General features: G+C 33.9%; 1 protein-coding gene and 1 pseudogene across 3 annotated transcripts in view; both read left to right on the plus strand.

Annotated features, from left to right (window-relative positions):
• Positions 1-21,060, plus strand: part of LOC149801959 (large ribosomal subunit protein uL24m-like) — a 56,608-nt gene that overhangs the window by 14,821 nt on the left and 20,727 nt on the right. The gene's annotated exons all lie outside the window — the stretch shown is intronic.
• On the plus strand, positions 6,618-20,621 carry LOC149801960 (uncharacterized; annotated as a pseudogene). 2 transcript variants are annotated; one of them, XR_016420763.1, is made up of 2 exons: positions 6,618-7,396; positions 16,283-20,621. The product of XR_016420763.1 is annotated as an uncharacterized LOC149801960, transcript variant X1 (transcript). The 2 variants fall into 2 exon arrangements; XR_016420764.1 differs by lacking the exon at positions 6,618-7,396 and adding an exon at positions 7,423-7,552.

Raw genomic sequence — 21,060 nt, forward strand, 5'->3', positions numbered from 1 at the left:
TGTGATGTCTTCATTGCTTATGAGAGTCAATCATAAGAGTTTATGATGTCTCCATTGCTTATGAGAGTATACCTCTCTCAAAGCTACTGCTCCAATGGCCTAAGTGGTTAGAGCATCTGCCTTGGACTTATAAAAATGGTATTAGAAGCTGCCTCGCTTGGTGCTCAGCATTAAGAGTTAGGTCTAGTCAGCCTGATGTCAGGATAATATGACTAGTTGGGGCATGATACCCCAGTGCTAGACATTACTATAAACTGCCACACTGCAGACTGTAGCATAATGACTGAATTTTTTTTAAAGCTGTTAAAAATCCAAATCACACAGACACATTGATTCTCAAAGCTGCTTATGTGAGTATCATTCTGAAAGCTGTTCATATAAAAGTTGATTTAGAAATATAATATTTGTATATGTATTTGCATATATGCAGTACAAGAAGGGATTGCCATTGACTGCCATCATGAGAGTACTTGCCTGAGAAATTGTCTGGTAGTCCCCACTTTTAGAAAAGTGCTATAAGCAAGACTTTTAATTGACCACCATGAAGAGAAACCATGACTTTCAGAAATGTGTCTTGTAGTCCTGATGTTTAGGAACATGCTATAGGCAAGATATTTCTTGGACCACCATGAGAAGAGTCCATGACTCACAGAAGTGTGTCTGGTAGTCCTCATGTTTGGAAAAGTGCTACAGATAAGACTTTTCGTTGACCACCATGAGGAGAGTCCATGACTCTCAGAAATGATTCCCTTATGTTTAGGAAAAAAAGGTGCTGTTGGGATATATTGAGACTCTTGTTCTGACACAACATTAAGATCCATTGATTAACCCTCCATGTAGGTAATCTGCCCCAAAAATATCTTTTTTTTTAAAAAATTGAGCAGTGATAATGTGATGTAAAAATAAAATTTCTGGAAGGAACTGGGCCAGGCAAAAGAAATGATGGAGAATGCATGAATGTAAGACATTGGCATCTACACAGTGGTCCAAGCTGCACCTGATCAGCACACACTCATGGTGTCAACATCTGTTCTCATTGCAGCTGTTTATACCTACTAAAAGAGTTAGTACCATTTGGTGATGTTGTGAGCTCTTTACTTTGGAGGTGCATTCTCTGTTTGTTTGTCTGTATGCAGGTCACTCTGTCTCTTCCAGCATATGAATTATGGGTGAATTTATGGTCAAGGGTAACCCAACTGCTTGAAAGCTGACATATCACAAGGTACTACATAATAAGAAAGAAAATTGTTTAACTAAATATTTTATTTGATGGTCTTGCATCAGTTAAATCCGTGTGTGGTCTTATAACAGTTTCCATTAGCAACACTGCTCAAGAGTTACAAGTATTGTTTGCATTTGTTATTCCTGTTGTTGATCATGACATCTCAGATGTATTACTGTATAGTCTTATAACACACTTTCCATTAGCATGACTGATCAAGAGTTACAAGTATTGTGTGCAGTTGTTATTGCTGTTGATTTTGATGACATCTCAGATGAATTACTGTGTAGTCTTTAACACATTTTCCATTTTCAATTTGATATATTTTGTAAGTAAGTCTAATACTGATATGTTTAATTTGAACAAGTGTTATTCCTTTAGATTTCCTGGAAATCATTTTCATATCTCATATAATTAAATCGAAGACTCGTTTGGACTTGTAATTACCAGGACCAGATACCAGTTTATAGATGTATTACTAATATTCCAATGAAAGATCCATTTTTAAAAAAGGTGAAAATGCATTGAAGGATAAATCTTAATGGTTTCTGTGGAGATTCTGCTTGAGATTGTCTCTCTTGTCAAAGACTTATTTGTGCGACTTGTTTTGCATTTCTTGTATGCTTCTTTATATGATTTTATATAATGTCATAGTTTTAAGGTCATTTGAATCTAAAACATCTAACCGATGAATCCACTAACTTTCTGTAATCAGTCTCTTCATCTCTCCACGCACAACACTGATGGACATGACATAAAAATCGCATCAAGATTGATTATTTGTATTAAAATGTATTGAAATACTAGAGAAGAACTGAGGATCCATACAGTGTTTGTATGAAAGCAGTGATTATTCATTTTCTTAGAAACTTGTTGTATGTTACATTTTTTACAGGTTATGCAATGTTACGATCCAGAGAAAATAATTCCTTTGTAGATTATTTTTAAACTGCTTGGGGGAGGGGGTCTACAATTAAGAAAAAATTCGGAGCAGCCCCTCCTCCCCCCGTCTTTAAGAAAAATTAAATTTTAGGTACCTTAAAATGAAATCTCGCTTGAATGGGGGCGATATGAAACTTTCACTATTCTGAAGGCGGCAAGTCTTGTGGACCAACTATTGAAATTTCGGGTGTCGGAGCCTGCGATTTTCTTTTTAACCAAGCTATTTGTTTCTTCTATCGTCAAAAGATTATTTTTTCCCACGATTAAAATGGATTGGATTCATTAATTTTTCTTGACAAATCTGACGTTTTTTTCTCAAAAAAAATTCAAGCAAATCGTAGTTTCACCCCGCCCCAGTTAACAATAAAAAATATATGGTCGGTCTCTTATATTATACAAGCGTTTCCCCTTTTTATTTGTTCAATTTGTCTCAGAAATAATATAACTTGACATTGCAAATTTTGGACGTAGAAGACAGTTTTTACTGAAATGGTCTTTATAGAAACTACAAGAGGACAGCGAGCAGTCTGTCTTGTTTGCATCGAGAGTTTCCTTTTGCTTTGAAACGCCAATAAGTCGACAGTGTAATGGATTCCTTGGCTACTGTCAGGTTAGAAATTATAATTCAGTGAATGGATGGACTAAAGTTTGTGCATTTTTATATCCTTGATTCTTTTAATTTGTAAAATCGTTGGGCTGTGGGTGGGTTTACAAACGGGTGAGCGTGCAGATATTATATTATTCTACCATCCTACCGATTTTTAAACTGGGAGTTACAAATAAACCGGATGGTGTCCTAATGCTATGGTTTTGGTGTAACTGCAGAGCTTGAAAACTTTCAAAGGTTTCTAAAGGTTACGAATATATATAGATCAGTGCACTGTTTTAGCTGAATAAACAAATAATAATATTTTTATATTAAAAAAAACACCAGGCAACTCAGCAGCACATCATGCAGAGCTTTTTAATTTCAAGGACCTTGAAACAGTTTAAAGTTACCATATTGGATTAAGATTCGAATGTGTTCGTATTAATACAAGTCATACACAGATCATGTAGACGTTCAGTACTGACTGATTCATTGTTAGGTGTAATTTTTTAGAATTAAATTACAAATACTTTTTAATGGCGATAATTCATTCTATTAAGAACAGCATCATACATCCATTTTCCTTTATTATTTACACACCCCGAGAAATGCATACGAAAAAAAAATATTAATGTACATAGACACTAGGACGAAGTCAGCCTAGAGGTTTTATCCAGTACAAACAGGATTTACTGACGTGCGCTGTGATGTCACAATCAAAGATGCGCGCGTTGAAAAAATTTCTTACTGCCCTGACATTATTGAAATAGACCCGACGTCCCTTTTCTGACCCATATTAGTGCTTGGCCACCATTGTAAAACTCCATAGCGATCAATAATTTTCGTCTGGGAGTTTTAGAAGACACTTAAGATGCAGAGCATTCAACAATCAGGATTTAATAGAATTTGGTTTGACTATATTAGTATTAAATATTAGAGCAACAATATTTAATTTAATTGTAGTAGATGCGCAGACATAATTACGTTCAAATACACTATAAACCACGGCATAGATTGCGCCCTATTGATCACATGGCACTTACGGTTTTAAGATAATAGTTTAAGATAAAAATGAGGGTACTTGCATATACAAAGTTACACGCTACTGTGGAGCATTGATGTAGTCTAACATGATCCACGGAGGACCCTTCCCCCCCAGTTCCTGTCCCGAACGCTAAACCAAGTACGTCCGAAGTCGCGTTTTGTTGTGTAGTTATTTTTTTTTTGCGCCCGCGAAAGCTTTGAAATTCGCTCGTACGCGGTCTGATTTTGCAAGAAAGTATTATATTCGGGTAATTAGTAACTCTTGTCTCCCGATTTGTTAATCAGTGATGTCATTGGCATAGCGTTAACGTCATTCCCATACCAGCTATGGTTTCAGCCTACACCCACCGGCAGCTTATACTTCCCTACCGATTTTCAAAACTAAAGGCAATCATTGATGCCAAGAAAGGTCACAACTTGCTCATTTCATTTATTTATTTAATTTGTAACTCGACTGCCACCATGCGGTCCTTAATATTGTAATCTTCTCAGCGTTTAAAACACAACGAAAATTTTCAGAGTTAACGAGAAGCCTGCCGCTGCCCTTTTCCGAATGCTGGAGAGTCCATATTTAGTGAAGAGGCGGCCGCAAGGCATACACTAATATAGAATAGGGCTACAACGATACGCCTTCAACCGTATCCCGATATATATCAATATTTTTTTATGTTGTATTGCGATATTTTGAAACACTTATATAAAATGATGATAACACAAGTACAAATTAGTAAAATGATATTCTTGAATTAAAAAACATAACCATACTGGAAAAGAACCCTCACGTATCTTTAAGAAATGCATTAGTAAAATAATATAATAGAGACAAACAGTCTTACATATAATTATATGTTATAAAGGATATACATTTTATCAATTTAAATTTTTTTAAATACAATTTTATATAGTGCATTGGTATTTACGCCATTAGGATACAAAGTATCTAACTGATGAATCCAATAAGCAATAAGTTTCTTTTATGAGTCTATTCATGTCACCATGCACAATATCTATTGGCATGAACGAAAAATCGAGCAGAGAGTGTTGTAGTAGTAGTAGTAGTAGTTGGGTTTAACGCCATTTTTTCAGCACACGATAGGCTATACATGGCGGCCAGTATTAATGGTGGAGAAAGAACTCGGGAAATCCCCAGAAAGAACCACCGACCCACGCGAAGTTACTGGCAAGCTTTCTCACATACCCACATTGGCCGAATCCGAGACTCAAACCCACGCAGACAGATGTGGGATGGCAGTGATCCTTAACGGAGAGCGCTTTAGACCACTCGGCCACTCGGGGCCCCAGCAGAGGGTAATTATTGGTGTTAAAGTGTGTTGAAATATTAGAGGAAAACAGGATTTCTATTAAAAATTTTTTTTATATGAAAGCAATGATTATTCATTCTCATAGAAACTTGCTGAAGTGTTTGCCCAACATATTGCATGCTACATTTTTTTAATATACAGGTTATCAAATAAATTAGTTGATATGCAGTTAGTGTTATAACGTATAGAAACGCTACTGAAAGTACTTTCTCTTATGTTTGCACATTGAGAGCACCGGTGTCTGTTACAATTAGATGACGAAAATTCTCTCTTTTATTTTCTGTCTGTTTAGTTTTAATTAGAAAATCTTGCAAATGCTTGGGTCTTCTATAAGCAAGAATTGGTTTATTTTTGTAAAGTGGTTTTACGTTGGTTTTATTTGATAAATTTAGGAGACTCCACTATTTATTAATTATAAGGCCTACATTAGGTAATGAAGGATTATATTGTATTGTGAAAGGAATTATATTTTTCTGTATTTTATATTTTGCTGTGTTTAAAGCCTCATGTTGAGTAAGATTACGGGCTTTGTTCAGCGCAGAATCCGTTATATTTGTCGGATAGTTTCTGTTTTGGAAATATGTTTGTAATTTATTCATCGAATTTTGTAATTGACAATCATCTGAAATAATGCTTTGGATTCTTTTGGCCTGGCTATATGGTATACCGTTTATATATGACATGGGATGACATGAAGAATATTCCAGATATTTGTGGACATTAGTTTCCTTGACATGAATATTTTTAGAGATAGTATTATCAATATTTTTTTTATTACATTGACATCTAAAAATGAAACATGCGTACTAGATGCAGTATAAGTAAATTTAATCGTCGGGTGAAAATTGTTTAGGCGATCAATTAATTTTTTTCAGTGCTTCATTGAAGTGTTCCAAATTTTCGGCGTTTGTGTTGTTTAAAAAAAATCACAGTTAAGAAATGTAGTGAAATTTGACGAACGTGACAAGTAACTTACAAATGTTTCAGCACACAGATAGCACCATGTACATTTAAAGTTGTCGTCCGCTTGAACTTACTGGCATAAAATGAACTAAGTTTTTCGTTATTTAGTTATGTATTCGTTATGAATTTTTTTATATCTTGCCCAGTGTCTTTAATGAAGAGTTTCCTTTAAAGAAAGCGGCGTATTTAAAGTTAAAACAACGAACTTCATATCACTTTTCGTTTTTTAGAGCCATTTTGAGAAAAAAATAACGTTCAGAAGTTTGTAGTCTGATACAAAATAGGGATCAGAGAAGTCCTGACATGTAAATACTTGTATTTGGTTACATCACAGTAAATTGAATTTAAATTTTCTCCAATTGTCGCCGTTGCTTTCATTTTAAAATCTTCAAAAGTTTTGATATTCATATTACAAAAATATGAGCAAAATGCCGCGATACGGTAATATTGTATCGAGATAACATAACAATAGATGCGTATTGCGATATATCGATAAACCCTTAAGCTAGAAGGTAAACACTTTGTCGTCTGCTTCCACTGGAAATCTTTAATCATAATGTTTCCAAACCATTTTTTTTTTTTTTTAAAGGGGGGTCTGGGTATCCCTTGCATCTAAACGTTAGGAAGTTGTAGTGTTGAAGTTCCGTTAGGTTTAAAACGCTGAAAAGGTGAAAATATTAGGGACCGCTTTGAAGCAGTCGAGCTAGAAATTTTAAATTAATTGAATGAAATGAGTCGTTTTTATGATCTTTCACATCTTAAAGTTGATGTTTTTCTTTATTAAGAATGGGATGGGTGCGGGGTGAACTAGCTACTGTGAGGCTGATACTATAGTTTGAAACTTCCCGCTTAACTTCGTTGATTAGTTCCCAGTGTGAAGTTTAAATAATTATTGGAAACAATTTATTTTAGTATTTGTCAGTGCCACCACTAGACTTTTATATTCGAGTCCGGGTCAGAACGGATCAAATGAGTAATCTGAGGAACTTTTGTCACCTGGTAGGAGTTTCTTTTCCTTCCGCATATCGATTTTATTTTTCGACAGTTAGCTTGCACCAGCCACATACGTTTTAACTAAAGATGGTGTATGATAATAATGTGCGATCCCGGCAAAGAGCATGTGACGAGTTGTCAGCGAAGCTTTTGGAATAGCTAATGAGAGAAAAGCGGCGCTGACTTATTTGGTTATGACGAATTGGAACATACGGTGTGTAGCAATGCTGCTGGGTGAATGACCGATTCGAAGGTTGGCGAGTTTCTCCAGTCGTCGGACTCGGCATTGGTTTGGAGTACTACTGCCACGATTACGCACAGGTAAGTACATGTATATATTAGTTGCTTAGGACTCGTGTATACTCATTTATACTGAACTGTGACCCATGCCACGAGGAGCTAATTTTGGAGGTTAATAGTACAAAGGGCGCCATCAAATATTGATACATTTGCTTTGTTTAAACTCGCATCTCACAGGTACTCTTTTCTGTCAGTAACATAAAATATACATGAAAGACTTCTAATCTGTTGTAACCTTTTTTCTCACTAAAGTTTTAATTTTGCTACGACACCGTAGCCTTGTTAGACAAGGTAGAGGTACTAACACTAGTACCGTAAATAGTAATTGAGCTCACCACAGGCACTTGATTCTGGGGAAACTAATGTGTACACTCACCATGGAACACGTGTTATATGGTGAGTGTACATATTAGTTTCCACAGAATCAAGTGCCTATGGAGCTCTCCTGCTTTTTGCACACTTGAAATAGAGACTATGCATCACATAGGCTCTAAATAATAGAAAGTAGTTGACCCAAATTTTCTGAAGCAGTTAATCCTTGGGTTTCATTGCCGTTATTGGGTCATATGGGGTGGGGGAGAGAACATTTGGCAATTGTATGTTGGTTATCAAAGGAGCAAACAATACAGATAAGACTTGTATTTTATTGTTTAAATAATTACTGGACATGAGTTTTATTTTAACATTTGCCTTAGTCCACCACTAAAACAGTTTCTTTGAAATATCTTTTTTTTTAAATAAAGAAGGGTGTTAACAAACCTGTGCATGTAAATTACACAGTGGAGCAAATATGTAGTGTTTATGCTTCACAAAAATGTGGGAGATTTTTTTTTTTTTTTAAGTGACAGTAATCCTGCCATTTTCTCATGAAGCATATATCTTGGTGGAAAGTCTGGACTATCTAAGCTCAGAGGCGTGAATAAAATATTTATAACTGGCAATGGGGTGGGGGTGGGGCTTTTAATATTTTAATTGTTTTTTAAAAGGTTATAGATGAAATATGGCACAGAGGCAATGAGTTTCCAAAATATATGGTTCCTACAACATTTTAAACTCCTTAAATTTGAAGGGTTGCATTGAAAGTTCCTTGAATTAAAAAGTTGCATTTATTCTTGAAAAGTTGATGAATCAGTTGATTTTTTTTTAAAGTTTAATTTTACTGGGAAAAAATGCAAGAATTTAAGGGAACACAATGTTTAGAATGAAAATGTGGCAGTTTTTATTTTTGGATTTTTTTTATTCGCATATTTTGAAAATGAATTTAAAAAAAAATGATAAAATTGGGTGGATCAGACAGAAGACACTCGATGTTGGTAGTTTGCAGATGGAATAGTGTCCCTCTGGTATAGTTGTGCCATTGTTTTTTTTTTTTTCTTTGTACCTGTTTCTGTAGGAAAAAATATCTATTGAAAAGAGTCCTTGAAAATTTGGTGGAAAAAAAACCTCCATGGCTGTATGGGAAAGCAGGTCAAAACATAACCAAAACAGAAACATACTCAAGTCCAAATGCATCCAAAATGTATTGAAATCAAAATGTGCCTAAACTGAAACATAATCAGCAAAGACTAACCCAAATTAAAGCTAGTTCCAACACATTGAAGTTTGGACATTGACTGCTTTAGTTTTCTATGTTGCAGGTTCAATAAATCAGTGGATGCTACTTCTCTGTAATTCATGAATAGGCATGACTTTGTTTAGATTGATTTGGCTTTGATCTATGTAAAATAGGCATGACTGAGTTTAGATTGATTTGGCTTTGATCTATGTAAAATAGGCATGACTTTGTTTAGATTGATTTGGCTTTGATCTATGTAAAATAGGCATGACTGAATTTAGATTGATTTGGTTTTGATCTATGTAAAATAGGCATGACTTTGTTTAGATTGATTTGGCTTTGATCTATGTAAAATAGGCATGACTGAGTTTAGATTGATTTGGCTTTGATCTATGTAAAATAGGCATGACTGAGTTTAGATTGATTTGGCTTTGATCTATGTAAAATAGGCATGACTGAGTTTAGATTGATTTGGCTTTGATCTATGTAAAATAGGCATGACTGAGTTTAGATTGATTTGGTTTTGATCTATGTAAAATAGGCATGACTGAATTTAGATTGATTTGGTTTTGATCTATGTAAAATAGGCATGACTGAATTTAGATTGATTTGGTTTTGATCTATGTAAAATAGGCATGACTGAATTTAGATTGATTTGGTTTTGATCTATGTAAAATAGGCATGACTGAATTTAGATTGATTTGGTTTTGATCTATGTAAAATAGGCATGACTGAATTTAGATTGATTTGGTTTTGATCTATGTAAAATAGGCATGACTTTGTTTAGATTGATTTGGTTTTGATCTATGTAAAATAGGCATGACTGAATTTAGATTGATTTGGTTTTGATCTATGTAAAATAGGCATGACTGAATTTAGATTGATTTGGTTTTGATCTATGTAAAATAGGCATGACTGAATTTAGATTGATTTGGTTTTGATCTATGTAAAATAGGCATGACTTTGTTTAGATTGATTTGGTTTTGATCTATGTAAAATAGGCATGACTGAATTTAGATTGATTTGGTTTTGATCTATGTAAAATAGGCATGACTGAATTTAGATTGATTTGGTTTTGATCTATGTAAAATAGGCATGACTGAATTTAGATTGATTTGGTTTTGATCTATGTAAAATAGGCATGACTGAATTTAGATTGATTTGGTTTTGATCTATGTAAAATAGGCATGACTTTGTTTAGATTGATTTGGCTTTGATCTATGTAAAATAGGCATGACTGAGTTTAGATTGATTTGGCTTTGATCTATGTAAAATAGGCATGACTGAGTTTAGATTGATTTGGCTTTGATCTATGTAAAATAGGCATGACTGAGTTTAGATTGATTTGGTTTTGATCTATGTAAAATAGGCATGACTTCGTTTAGATTGATTTGGTTTTGATCTATGTAAAATAGGCATGACTGAGTTTAGATTGATTTGGTTTTGATCTATGTAAAATAGGCATGACTGAGTTCAGATTGATTTGGTTTTGATCTATGTAAAATAGGTATGACTGAGTTTAGATTGATTTGGTTTTGATCTATGTAAAATAGACCTTAAATAGTGTAAAAATATCTTGATCTCTGCAATTTCCTTTGATACTGAGGTCCCTTTAAATAGTTTTAGTTGGAATAACTTGGAAGGCAAGCCTAAAGACCATTCTGTAGTAGCTGTACTTTACACATCAACTCTGTCTAGGATGGGTGACTTGTCATCAGTGAGTCTGAGTAGAGCACCTTGGAAAAATAAAGAAGCCAAATTTGATGATTAGGCAGATAAATGGATAAATAGTGATATTATTGAGTGAAATATACCACAGATAAATTGACAACTTACATACATTTTAAATCCATTTATAAAAGTCCATGAATTCAATTGTAAGTCACATACCCACATAAAAATAGTAGAACAAGATTCACAATATCCTGTAATGTTAATTACGTATGTCTTACAAAATAAACAAAATTGAAGTCCACTTTTTTGTGATTCACGTATCCTATAAATGTCACTGTCAAATGCCATCTGGTACAAAGCCCAAAAATTCATCTTTGTCGTTATAAACATTGACCGACTCTGATTCATGATCACGGAGTTAAAATAAACTGTAAACTGAACATGACACTCTACTTAGCACTGAATAAGTATTAAATTCTTGGCTTGGTCAAAGGGTGGTCAGCTTGGAAAATAATGTAGATATTTGCAAGAACTATCTTAAGACAGTTGTATGCCGGCATGCTGACAATTAGCTGCATATCATCAAAAGTTGCAGAAAATACTGAGAACAGAAAAACTGCTTCCAGTTCACTTGTTACCAAATGCTAATCTAATTGCTGTAAAAAAAAAATCATTTTGTCGTTCTACTATGCAAATATCTGCAAGAACTCCAACTGCAAGACATTTGTCTGTCAATTTGCTTTGTTATGATAATTCAGTGCATCCCCTATGGATGCAGGATTGAGAGTTAAAAAACCCCTCTGTGTCAAAACTGGGGGTCATATAAAAAGTTGGGGGTCTCTGATGAGGTTAAAAGGTAAACAAATGATAATTGTCATTCCCACAAAGAAATTCCCACAGCAAATCAGTGGGCAGAACTTACAATCCTGACAGCATCATGTAATTGTGGTTCATTTACTGTGAAAATTAACTGCTCATAATCAAATGCTGCTATGGACTGAGAATTGAGAAGGCCATAAAAGTTAATTTGGATTCTCTAGTCTATTTGTTGCTAAGCACTGATTTCTTAAATGTAGGAATCAGTTGATTTTAATATAGGTATGTATTTTATGTTCCTTGAATTCGCTAGTACATGTATTTTAAAAAGAAACACAAATTATGCTGATGATTCAGCTATATGGATTATCTGGCCAGATTCAAATTGACTCAGATTATCAGTTTACTTTATGCCCTTGATACTATGCTTTGCTTTTTTTGTAATTTGGTGGATAAACTACAAAATGTTACATTAAGAATGTATGTTTTGGCATTGATATGTATGTTTTAATTTGGCTACATTTTGGCATTGATATGTATGTTTTGATTTGGCTCCATTTTGGCATTTGGCTACATTTTGGCATTGATATGTATGTTTTGATTTGGCTACATTTTGGCATTGATATGTATGTTTTGATTTGGCTACATTTTGGCATTCATATGTATGTTTTAATTTGGCTACAATTTGGCATTCATATGTATGTTTTGATTTGGCTCCATTTTGGCATTTGGCTACATTTTGGCATTGATATGTATGTTTTGATTTGGCTACATTTTGGCATTCATATGTACGCTTAGACTTGGAGTACACTATGGCTGTAAATTGCTTTATAACTATGGAACAAGTATTTTTCACATGAGCACAACTACAAACTATGAAATGTGCTTCATCCTGGATGTTGTGAGTGCAAAAAGGGCACTTCCTGTCTCAAACACTCAATTTTTTGTTGTATAAAGAAATGTTAGGGTACCTTATTGTGTTCCATTTTTTTTATTGTCGGTAGGTAAAGGAAAACTATAATGTTTAATGTGTCCAAAAAGGCTTAGCTTATTGGATTTAAAATAAACACACAAATTCGATTTCACCTTGACAATGAACCTTTGCTTTTCCCATATGGAACTACATTTTCTAAAGTCAGAAGGTCCAGGAATCCTATTGTCAGAAGTTTATTGGGAAGAAGCTACACAAGGATTTGGAAACTTTCCAGGGATATCAAGATTCACTTATTTTTTTATTTGTTTTTCATAACATATGAAAAGACTTGTTTTTATAGATCAGAAACAATTTTTGCTTTGACTTAAAAAAAGAGGTGAATGTTTGTACAAGAGTTGGATTAGGGATGACACTTGCGAAAAAAATGTAGCTACTCCAGATTGCACTTGCAAGGAACTTTTCTGTCTGTTAGAGACATGGTGAAAGATAAGTTTTCTGTACAAATATTCAGACTTTTCACTTTCACAAATCCACACCATTTGCCTTTTGGATATATAGCTTGTTCTTCTATGTTATTATCATTTTTTGTGACTTTAATTTATCCAAGCAAAATCTCAATTTTCTCCTGGAGTCCAGAAAATGGATGTTTGACTATCCTGTAAATTTTCCATTTTTGGTATGTTACCTATTTTTCTGGATTTCATTGTCAGTATAAACTACTTATTCCAAGACTCGACAGACAGTGATCCATCCATGCAAATAATGGTAATAACACTGAAATCGATGAATTTATGCATGATGAAAATTTGACATTTTGCAAAATCATGAAAAGTAATGAATTAACAGTATGGTGCACTCGAATGCAAAACTTGTACATTATGATTACGTATTGAGATATCAGTTTTGATGGACTTGGTGGTTGTTTCGGACCACAAATTTAAATATCCAGATTAAATTACTGAGCTACAGAATATGGTTTCTATACAATACTAGTATCAGATGTTCAGGATTTGAAAAAAAATGTTGATAGCCTTGGGCAAGACAGCGTGAATGAAGTGCTGTGGAAACATTGCTAGCATGATTAGGACATTGTTATGTGATAAGGGTTGCCAGGGAACACACATCGTATATGCTGGCAGCAACTGTATCTAGTCTCTTTATTTACCTCACTGATTGTCTCAGGGCTGTAATAATGTAATTTAAAAAATGCTACCAACCTTGATTCCAGGTATGGTGGATGACTGTGGGAACCAACTTGTACTAAAGGATGAGATAGAGACCCTATTTCTAGATATGTTTGTGCAGATTGATTTATCCATCAATTCTAAAATTATAGTTATCTTTAAAATAACAAGAAAAATATTATTAGGCCAAGAAAAAATGTGTTTGCAATTGTACTGGTTTCAAAATTAGGGTAGGTAGGTATTTTTTAAAAACATATTGATTATTACATATAACATGCTAAATGCTTAAAGTACTGGGCAAAACCGACTCAGTGAGATGTGCAAATCAACTAAGGATTTTTTTTATATATAAATGCCAAAAAATAGTTTCTTTTTTCGTTCCCTTTTTACCCTGGGGGAAAAATGTGCTAAAGTTGGAAATGAAAAACGGGATGTTCAGTTGACTAGGAACATTTTTTTCTTTGCTTTAGCTAACAGTTTTTTTGTGTGGAGACAACCAGTTTTAGCTCACATGACCCTGCATTCCTCATCATGTAGTTTCCATGTTGAACCATTCACGGCTACTATTTTTTGGACCCCTAAGAACAAAACAGACACGTTCTTTTAGACATGTTAGTTCAGAATAGTGTTTAGGTTTGATCCCATAGAAATTTGACTTTCTTAGCAACTGAATGGAAAACCTATTTTTACACAGCTGATAAGGCAGTACTTACTATATTACAATGTCGACTAGTATGTCCACTTCTTTGTAACAAGTTGGTTTCTGCATAATAACTCAAATCGTTCACGTTGTACAGTTACCAATATTTGTGGGTGTCTTAAACTTGGCATAGGAAAAAGAAATATAAATTTTTAAAAAATTTGTCCTGAGGATGCTAAACCTAATCGTTGAGTGTTTCTTTCAAAATTGTATCTGACATCAGTGTATGCCAGGTGAGCATTATCAAGTCCACATGTACCTCTTGTTGCAAGTTTGGAACTATATCAGTACATATATAAGGATGAATAAAAAATGCAACACTTATATCGTTGAACATTCTTTTGATTACTTTGTCTTAATTGTATGTATACAATGAATTAAACACAAGTCTGTGGCTCCTGATTCAGTAATAAACATGTTGCCTCTACCTATCAACAAATTGGTAATTGTAAGAGAACATCCCTTGGAGTTGTTTGAATTTAACCAGACCAACGTCATAAATTACAGGAGTTACAGCTGCTGATTGACAGGCTTCTGACATTGGTTTCCACATCATAACTGGGAATTGGTGCATTTTAGTTAAATGTGGTATGCAGCGTTTATATTGATGAGAGCTTGAATTAGTTTGATTTACAGCATTCCTCATATTTATTTATAGGAGTTATACTCCTTGATTGCCCAGCCCTCAGACTTTCCACTGTATAACTTTATCAGGGTTTGGATTGATTGTAACCAGATTGAACACTCACCTAATGTTGATGAGCTCTTTAGTGAGTTTCTTTTTGATCTGATTATACTGCCTACAAATTTTGGTTTTCACAGCCAATTTACCAAGGTTTGTGATCACTGCCGTCTCACCTCTGTCTTTGTGGGTTCGAGTCTCAGACTCGGCTGCGTGGGTATGTGAGAAAGCCTGCCAGTAGCTTCTCGTGGGTCAGTGGTTCTTCTCCGGGTTTTCCAGTGTTCTTCCTCCACCAGATATACTGGATGCCATGTATAGCCTATCCTGTGCTGAAAAATGGCATTAAAAAATACAACAACAACAACCAAGGTTTGTTGAATTTCAACCAACTTTGGCATACTGATTTTTATTTATGAGACATTGAATGGATTTCATTTCCAAAACATGAATTATACCCAAGGTTTTCCGTCCTTGAGACATTGGTTCCTGCAAAGTTAATTTACCAAAGTTGGTTGGAGAGAGAGAAAAATTTTGCACATCTTTATATTGATGAGACCTTGATTTAGTTCAGTACTAAGCAGTTCATTATTCAGAGGAGTTATGACCCCAGCTTTCCCATTACTCCAAGTTTAAGTCCCTGCAGTAGAACTTTACAAAGGATTCATGGCTACATTTGTCACACATCTTTGTATTGAAAAGACTTGATGCATTTGATTTCAAGAGTTTCATTTCATCATTTACAAGAGTTGTGGTCCCTGATTGTCTGTTCTCCCAACTTTGCATTTTGCAGCATTACTTTACCAGTGATTGTTGGAGTTTAGTCAATTTTGTCAAGCATTTTATGTTGATAATACATTCAGGGAGTTTAATTGCAAGCTATTCGCATGATATAGACATTACAGCCTTAAGGAATCTCTTTTTTCTCCTTATTTTAGGTTTCCCTATACAAGTTCTGTCCAGAGCACAGTCCTTTGAAATATATTTATTGCTAATTCATCTAGCCACTGAACACTGAGGCATGATAATATTTTGTTGAATAACGCTGTGTTAGTCAGGCAACTGTTAGGAAATCTTTTATCCAAGTGTTTTAGCATCTTCCATAAATAAACTAATATCACAAATGTTTTAAATGTGCTGAACTGACCAGATCTATCAGAAGTGAAACATCCCCCATATTTAACTGAATATTCAGATTGTGAAACAAATATAGGAAAGAAACTGGATATTTTTAATTTTATGAAATTTTTAAAAATATATATTTCCTTTTTGGGTTTGTCTTAAGTCAATGTTTAGATATACATGTATTGAGATTGTGGGTTCTGGTGGGTAAGTGCTTCATATTTTGTCTTTTTTATCATTCAGAGACATCTAAACCATGGCCACTGAAGACAATAATATTGTCCCAGAAGGAATCTTGTTAGGAATAGGAAATCCTCTCCTTGATATCTTAATCTGTGGAGACAAGGCCCTCTTGGATGAGTACAACCTTCTTCCCAACAATGCCATCTTAGCAACAGAAGAACATCGGAGCATGTATGAGAAGATGATTGAGAAGTATGAACCAGCTTTCTTGGCTGGTGGTGCTACACAGAACAGTATTCGTGTGGCACAGTGGCTTCTTAAACGTCCAGGAACCACAACTTTTTTTGGAGCTGTGGGAGATGATAAATATAAAGATATTCTTGAAGAGACTGCAAGAAAAGTTGGTGTAAATGTTTGTTATTATGTACACAAGGGGATGACCACTGGAAGATGTGGTGCAATTATAACTGGTGAAGATCGGTCATTGGTTACTGAACTTGGTGCTGCACAGCATTTTAATTCTGAATTTCTAGAGAAACCAGAAAGTTGGATCCTAGTTGAGAAAGCTAATTATTTTTATATTGGCGGATTCTTTATTCCTGTCAGTATTGAGTCGATCCTGAAACTTGTCACACATGCTGTGGCAACAAATAAGACTGTCATTATGAATCTGCATGCTATTTATCTTTGCAAATATTATGCTGATCCCGAGTTGAATCTTCTACAGTATGTAGATATACTATTTGGAAATGGAGATGAAGCTGCTGAATTTTCAAAACTTAAAGGTTTTCCAACAAAAGATATCAAAGAAATGGCTCGTCTGACAGCACAACTGCCAAAGTTGAATGCATCCAGAAAAAGAATTGTCGTATTTACTCAGGGACGAGCCCCTACCATTGTGGCTCACGATGGGAAGGTTACAGAAGTGCTTGTTGTTCCGGTTGAGCCAAAATTGATCAAGGATACAAATGGATGTGGAGATGCATTTGTTGGTGGGTTTTTATCACAGCTAGTTCAGGGGAAGCCACTCTCAGAATGTTTGAGATGTGGTTCATATGCATCACGGGTTGTAATTCAACATTTTGGTTGTAACTTTCCACCTGAACCTGATTTTAAGTGAATAATTGAAAAAGAATTGGTTCCAAATGGCAATATGACTTCCACAGCAGTTATCTTAAAAATCCTGTTATTGCTTCACCTACTGAATTGGTAGCAACATCAAGATGCTTTTTTTAATACTAAGTTACTAAGTTACTTATTATGATGTCCTAAATGAAAAGGGTACTGACCAGTATGACTTCCACTTTGGATGGCATACACTCAGGCTAAGGAAGAAACCTATTGATTTTTGGATCAAAAGGTAACTGAAACTGAAAGATATGCAGGCCAACCTGTTATTGTTTTCAGACTATTTTTGGTTAACTATTATACTAACTTATAATACCAGTCAAAATGAAAACTGCACAGACCCTAATTAGGAAATAAAATTTGATTGCTTTTTTACTTGACTTGGGTTGTTGGACTTTTGAAAGGTACTATCTATGTTCCCATTTCCTTGGCATGATTAGGCAAATATAGTGCCAAGAGTGTCATTAAAAAAAAAAAAAACAATCCCTCTTCACACAAAAAAATCGTTTACTCCATTATTATGGAGGGGTCATGGATAATCTTGATCCTTTTTCTTATTTATGTTTGTCAGTTAGCAAAACAAAAAAAGTTGATTTTGGCCTGATATTGTTGGCTAGTACACCTTAACAATCAATGCAAAATCCTGTCTTGTGCTGCAGTAGTTAAGCATTTTCTTTATTCTCCCCCATCCCCATCACAGAATATAATACAAACTCTTACGTATTGATTGCTTTTTGATTGAGACATTTGTTATTGTCAGTTAAAAGGAGAGTTTTAGTGTTGAATCATAATGTAATTTGTTTATGCTGAAAATTTAATTTTGGATTCACAGAGTCCTACAAACCATGTTGTAAAGTATTGGATAGGAAGTTTTTCTTGGTTATGTTGCTTAGAAAACCATCTTTTCTAGTATGTTCCAACTATGTGTCTAAGTTACCATTTAGAGAAACCAAACAGATGCATGTACAGCAAAGGATTCCATAAAAAGCTTTATCAAAGAAATGGGAATTGAATTCCTGTTCAAATTTGGAGCAATTTTGGAAATTGCAGCATTAATTCATCCAATCCTAGAGCAAGACATTGAGACTCATAACACATGTACCTTTGGGCAAGTCAATAATTCTAATTTTGTAACAAGAAGAGCTAAGCCAGTATTATTGCATAAAGTGGTCATTCCCTCAAAATGAGTGCTAAAAAAATTGTGCAATTCATACTCCTAGTCCTTTAATTCCAGGGTCATTGCAGTATACAAGTGTATTCTGAGAAAGTTGTGAGGGTATTTCCAAACCTAAAACCATTGTGGGTTTCTTAACAGTTTATAGTCAAAGGAAACAAATAGTCAGCTTCATTGTAAAATGTACTATGTCAATCTAAACAATATTTTTTGTCAAAAACAGCAGCAGTAATAATAATAAATCTACAATAACAGTGATTGTAGTTTTGGATTTTTGTAGTATCATTACCTTTTTATCTTGTTTCAGCTATTCCAGAAAGTTGCAGGCTTTATTGCGAATGTGATTAATTCTATTCATTTTAAATCAAAATGAAAACAATCAAAGAAATTAGAAGAAAGATAGCATTTTCAAACCTTAAAGATACATATGCATTTCTGATGTACATACGAGGCCTGGCTTTTTAGGCAACCCTATTAGGGCCTGTGAAATTGAATCCTTATGACAAATACATAGACAATAACTCGGTGCACAATGAATTTCACATACATGTATCCATTGACTTGCATGATATTGACTTGTGCAGATTTTGCGTTAATGCGATTACATGATTATTTTAAAATTTAATTGTGTTTTATTGAAGAAGAAAAGAAATAATGAAATTATTTGTCTGAAACAAAAAAAATATTTTGCAAATGGATAAAATGAATAGCATAAAGTTCATTGAATTATTTTTCAATGAAAATTGATAGCATTGAAACCCCAAATTTCTAATTACATGATTTTGAATTACGCGACCATTTTTAGGAACACAACTGTCATGTAATTCGGGGCATAGCTGTGCTGTTAATTTTGTGGGATATTCTTCTGTAAAAAAATACTAACCTTAAGGTCACAACACATACTGATGTGTTTGATTGCATTGTCCTGGCTTAGTGTAATGTTCAAGGGCAACCAAATGTGTTTCATACTTAAATTACTACACTTTTTGTGGTTTTATTACCTAAAATCAGATGTTTTTCATCATGTGATAAATCAGACTTTAAGTTAATTTAAAATGAAATTTATAAAACTTGTTAAATAATTTCAGTCTTCAGTTTACGAAAGCTTGCAAAAGAGAGAAAGTATTCCACCGGTTTCATACATTTCATTTTAAATGAGCACCCATGTAAGATTCTTTATTTTTGTTAATTACATCTTTACTTTAATACAAACATACATTGTTACATATTGAAGGGACTTGATGAATTTTTTTTTATACTGTTTTTCAGTTCTGATGAAAATGCTATATTTACTTATTTTACTTTTTTGTAAAGTTATATATATATATATATATATATATATATATATATATATATATATATATATATATATATATATATACTACAAGAATGGGCATTGGTTGTTACATTTTAGGATGCTTTATTGTCTTTAATGTGACGTAAGTGCTGATGTCCCCAAGAGCAGTCAATATTTCTTGTATGCGCCGTCACTTAATGCATCTGTATATTGGGTCCCTGTTTCACTCAACATCTCAAATTTTATGAGACATTTTGAGATTTTTCAGTATTTTTCTCATTGCCTGGTTTAATATGATCAAATAAAAACAAATTATCTCTATTTTAAATTGTTTGATTCTTTAGAATGAAATCATCTGGGGAAAAGTAAGTAGATATATTGGAATAACAACTTTTGCTTGATGCTATCTTTCATGTAAACCAAGTACTAACAGCTTGTCAAATGCCAAAATGTAAACTGTTAGACATTCCAGGATATATAAGGAAATAACTGGACTATTATCAAGGATGTGAAGGGGGAAAGAAAGGTTGCAAAAAAATAATGCAGAAAATACCCCTAATCCATTAAAATTGCTTGTGCATCTTTTATAAACTTGTGATGAATCGATCATTGATGTTGAAAGTGAAATTCCCAAAACTAGTAACTACCATACATGTAGCTTGTTGTTGTGTGTAAATCAGCAATATTCAGGGGCATATTTATCATGTATTATATATTATTGTGGTGAATGTATCTATCATATCATGTCTTTTTATTTAGTCAAAAAAATAAAAGAAATAAAATATATATCCCAGAAATTATTTTGTGTTGATTGAACACTGAACGTTATGACCTGGCGTTGGTCTATATCTGTTGCTAATGGAAGTGAGACATGGGTATCACTTAAGCTGGCTTGGTACACTGCTAGCAGCATTGGTGGGTGTTCAACAGGTTAAACTGAATGGAGATAATTGTTAAAAAAGTAAATGTTACATTGAAACAGTTTTTTAATGAAAGAAGCTTAAAAATGCCTTTTTGTTCCAAAACTTGTGCAAGTTTTCAAGGATTTTGTGCAGGTGATTAGATTAAAATTTTCTGCAGAACATGTGCCTTTCTCTTGGAGGTTACTGGAGCAGCAAGAAAGCTTTTGAGAAAAATGAAAGATCCCCTGGAAACTTAAAGTTAGGGATGCAGATTTTTTGATGTAAAGGAAACTTAATTCTTTGTCACATTTCTCTTATAATCACTTGATTGCTTTCG

This window comes from Sinohyriopsis cumingii, chromosome 4 (assembly GCF_028554795.1).
Source record: "Sinohyriopsis cumingii isolate HCF-2022 chromosome 4, ASM2855479v2, whole genome shotgun sequence".
Classification (NCBI taxonomy): Eukaryota; Metazoa; Mollusca; class Bivalvia; order Unionida; family Unionidae; genus Sinohyriopsis; species Sinohyriopsis cumingii.